Source organism: Eriocheir sinensis, chromosome 20, assembly GCF_024679095.1.
Source record: "Eriocheir sinensis breed Jianghai 21 chromosome 20, ASM2467909v1, whole genome shotgun sequence".
Classification (NCBI taxonomy): domain Eukaryota; kingdom Metazoa; phylum Arthropoda; class Malacostraca; order Decapoda; family Varunidae; genus Eriocheir; species Eriocheir sinensis.
The window spans coordinates 12,109,960-12,114,959 of NC_066528.1; positions in this window are offsets into that span (position 1 = coordinate 12,109,960).

Genomic DNA, 5,000 nt, shown 5'->3' on the forward strand with positions numbered 1-5,000 from the left:
ACACGAGAGGAGACTAGACACAGGGAGGAAGGGAGACACGAGAGGAGACTAGACACAGGGAGGAAGGAGACACGAGAGGGAGACTAGACACAGGGAGGAAGGGAGACACGAGAGGGAGACTAGACACAGGGAGGAAGGGAGACACGAGAGGGAGACTAGACACAGGGAGGAAGGGAGACACGAGAGGAGACTAGACACAGGGAGGAAGGGAGACACGAGAGGGAGACTAGACACAGGGAGGAAGGGAGACACGAGAGGGAGACTAGACACAGGGAGGAAGGGAGACACGAGAGTAAGACTAGACACAGGGAGGAAGGGAGACACGAGAGGAGACTAGACACAGGGAGGAAGGGAGACACGAGAGGAGACTAGACACAGGGAGGAAGGGAGACACGAGAGGAGACTAGACACAGGGAGGAAGGGAGACACGAGAGGAGACTAGACACAGGGAGGAAGGGAGACACGAGAGGGAGACTAGACACAGGGAGGAAGGGAGACACGAGAGGAGACTAGACACAGGGAGGAAGGGAGACACGAGAGGAGACTAGACACAGGGAGGAAGGGAGACACGAGAGGGAGACTAGACACAGGGAGGAAGGGAGACACGAGAGGGAGACTAGACACAGGGAGGAGGGGAGACACGAGAGGTAGACTAGACACAGGGAGGAAGTGAGACACGAGAGGAGACTAGACACAGGGAGGAAGGGAGACACGAGAGGAGACTAGACACAGGGAGGAAGGAGACAGAGGGAGGAAGGAGACACGAGAGGAGACTTGACACAGGGAGGAAGGGAGACACGAGAGGAGACTAGACACAGGGAGGAAGGGAGGCACGAGAGGAGACTAGACACAGGGAGGAAGGGAGACACGAGAGGGAGACTAGACACAGGGAGGAAGGAGACACGAGAGGAGACTAGACACAGGGAGGAAGGGAGACACGAGAGGGATACTAGACACAGGGAGGAAGGGAGACACGAGAGGGAGACTAGACACAGGGAGGAAGGGAGACACGAGAGGGAGACTAGACACAGGGAGGAAGGGAGACACGAGAGGGAGACTAGACACAGGGAGGAAGGGAGACACGAGAGGGAGACTAGACACAGGGAGGAAGGGAGACACGAGAGGGAGACTAGACACAGGGAGGAAGAGAGACACGAGAGGAGACTAGACACAGGGAGGAAGGGAGACACGAGGGAGACTAGACACAGGGAGGAAGGGAGACACGAGAGGGAGACTAGACACAGGGAGGAAGGGAGACACGAGAGGGAGACTAGACACAGGGAGGAAGAGAGACACGAGAGGGAGACTAGACACAGGGAGGAAGGGAGACACGAGAGGGAGAATAGACACAGGGAGGAAGGGAGACACGAGAGGGAGACTAGACACAGGGAGGAAGAGAGACACGAGAGGGAGGATAGACACGAGGTAAAAAAAAAAAAGAAGCGAAGGAGAATATGTAGTCTCCCCCAAGGCATCGTGAAGGAGGAGGAGGAGGAGGAAGGAAAAGAAGGAAGAAAGGAGGGAAGGAAAGGATGAGAGAAAGAAAGAAGAGTAGAAAGGCAAGGAAAAGTGAGAAGGAAAAAGAAGAGGAGAGGGCTATCAGTATTAGTAGTAAGAGAAGGGAAGAAGGAAGGAAGAGAGACTTGGCTGCAATGTTTTCTCCATATCTACGCTTTGCCTGACATGCTAATCTTTTTACTCGCTTCATGATGGTCTGATGCTTTCGGGCTTGTTTTGCTCTTTCTTTAGCCTGTAAGACATTTCTCTCCTTAACCGAATGTTTAGTTTCGCTGTTGAACCAAGGTGGAGTTTTATTAGTGTTACTTCGCTTCTCGCAAAGCGAGACAAATGTGTTCTGCTGAGTGCGCTCAAGTAATTGATTATTAGAGCCTGGCCATGGAGGCTCCTCTACGTTGCTATCATCTGACGGTTGTATTTCTGTTACTTTTGTCGGATTTCGACGAAACTTGCTCCTTTGAAATTAGGCAGAGAGAGAGAGAGAGAGAGAGAGAGAGAGAGAGAGAGAGAGAGAGAGAGAGAAAGGGGGAGGGGAGTAAAGAAAGGGAAATAAATAAGGGTAGAATTTCAAGGAGGAGGTGAAGAAAAGAGGAAAATATGGGATGAAAAGAATTCACACACCCACCCACACACCCACACACACACACACACACACACACACACACACACACACACACACACACACACATTTAATTTACACTTTGTCCTCTTATTTCTCTCTTTACAGTAAATTTTCCATGTCCCTTTCTTCCTTAAAGGTACATGGTGTTCTCTTCTAACTATTTCCTGCCGGCACGTTGCCGGAGGGAGAGGTGGGTGGGGAGGAGCCTTCGTCTATTCTGTCCTGTTCTACCACACGTAGATTACTAGTAGTAGCGGTAGTAAACAGACACCCTCGCCATAGACCGATAGGTCTTCTGGTGTCTGTTCTTCCTATGTATTCCTATGTATTCCTCCTCCTCCTCCTCCTCCTCCTCCTCCTCCTCCTTTGCTGTACTGTGTCTCTGACTCGTTGATTAGAGTAGATGGTAGCAATAAGAAACAGCCTAGTTATAACCCAGAGGTCTGTTGCTGTTTGCTTTTCCTCTGTACTCCTCCTCCCCCTCCTCCACCCCTCATGTCCTCCCTCCTCCTCCTCCTCCTCCTCCTCCTTTGCTGTACTGTGTCTCTGACTCGTTGATTAGAGTAGATGGTAGCAATAAGAAACAGCCTACTATGGGTTTCACTGGCCGTGTTACACTGTTTTTCGCAAATAATTCCTAAACAAATTGTCGGATCAGTATGGTATTTCAACACCAAGCCTTTTACACCCCTACATAATTTATGGCCCACATAGCATATTGCTATATGTGTTTACGAAGGAGTTTACTCCTGTATATTAAGCCGAAGCCAGGCATGGTCACTAAGGTCGTATGCACATTCGAACGAATGTGGGGTACTCGTCTAGCCCCGCCTACACCCCTACCAACCCCCAGACTATTCCCTCCCTACCCTTATACCTCACCCACCCCCTCCCCGTCTCCCTTAACCCCTTTATCACCGTCCCGCACACGTGTACGTGATAGAGAGGTATGGTACTACATACCATCACGTACATTGGTACGGAATACATTCGGAGTAAATATTAGAATGGTTTTGCTACCTTGTTTGGCGTCTGGGGCGGTGATAGTAGTTACTAAGATGCTCTACTAAAAAAGTAGTGGGCTCCGCCTACTCTGATAGCATGAAATCAGTGAGTGATACGTCATGTCACGCCACGACCGGGGTGGCGTGAACGAAGTGACAACGTCCTGCATTGAGGACCGAGGCACAAGCACAACAACCATCAACGATGTCAGGCATGTTGCTCCATTGCCCACGTGGATGCAGGACGGCATTTGTTCTTCGCCAACGATCATAATACTTTCATTTCATAAAAATAATACAATGTATAACATACAGTAACTTCATAATATCCCACAGCATATTTTGTATATTTATTGCCTCAAATGTACTTGATAAAGCTACAACGCCATTATTACCATTAGGCATCAATAAACAAAGATGCAGTGATGCAGAGAAGAACAATTGTGCAATTTATATGGAACCCTGTGGTTATGAACGACACAAGTCAACAAAATAATATAATGTCAACTTGACCATGTTGTGTGATAAATACACTATGTTCTAAAGAAGAACAAGTTATTACAAGAAAGTCAAGGCCACAGGTAATACAAATAGAGCGTGTTCATTCGGCTGGCCATAGGACCTACGTACAGCACATTTGCCTCCTACTACATTTGCGTAAACATGATGTTATACAGTAATGAACAACGTGATATACGTTTTGCCTCCATGAAAGCTTGCAGTACTCCCACGTTACATGTTAAGTAATATTGAAAGCTGCACACACTGCATTACTTAGATGCATACCTATATGACATATGTAGCTATAAGTACAGTACATAAAGTAAACGGTATAACATAATGGAAGAGGCAGGAAATTGAGTAATGAGGGGAGGGGAGGGTAAGGAGGAGACGGGGAGGGATACGAAAGGAGGATGGAGGGGGGAAATATGGGAGGGTGGTGGGGGTGTTTGGGGGGTGGGGACGCGTCCTCTGAAAGTGTAGACGTGACCTCCTGGCTTCGGCTTAATATACAAGAGTAAACTCCTTCGTAAACGCATATAGCAATATGATATGTGGGCCATAAATTATGTAGGGGTGTAAAAGGCTTGGTGTTGAAATACCATACTGATCCGACAATTTGTTTAGGAATTATTTGCGAAAAACAGTGTAACACGGCCAGTGAAACCCATAGTAGTTATAACCCAGAGGTCTGTTGCTGTTTGCTTTTCCTCTTACTCCTCCTCCCCCTCCTCCACCCCTCATGTCCTCCCTCCTCCTCCTCCTCCTCCTCCTCCTCCTCCTCCTCCTTTGCTGTACTGTGTCTCTGACTCGTTGATTAGAGTAGATGGTAGCAATAAGAAACAGCCTAGTTATAACCCAGAGGTCTGTTGCTGTTTGCTTTTCCTCTTACTCCTCCTCCCCCTCCTCCACCCCTCATGTCCTCCCTCCTCCTCCTCCTCCTCCTTCTCCTCTTTCTGATTAGCTTTTCGTTTTCCTACTACTACTACTACTACTACTACTACTACTACTACTACTACTACTACTACTACTACTACTACTACTACAACTATTACATAAAAGATACCTCCACCCATGATTATTTTCCCAACACATAATCATGGAGGGCTCCAAAGCTTGGAGGTCATTAGCTCCAACTCTGTTCGCTAATGACTGTGGCATCCAACCATATCACTAATACTACTTAACACTTAATCTATACATAACACCTTATCATCTATTGCTTCTAGATCTCCCTTCCCTTCCGTACTCATGTCACTCCCGACCCATCCTAATGTCACTCTCCACCACTGTGGCCTCATAGTCCATATTGGAACAACTACTACTACTACTACTACTACTACTACTACTACTAC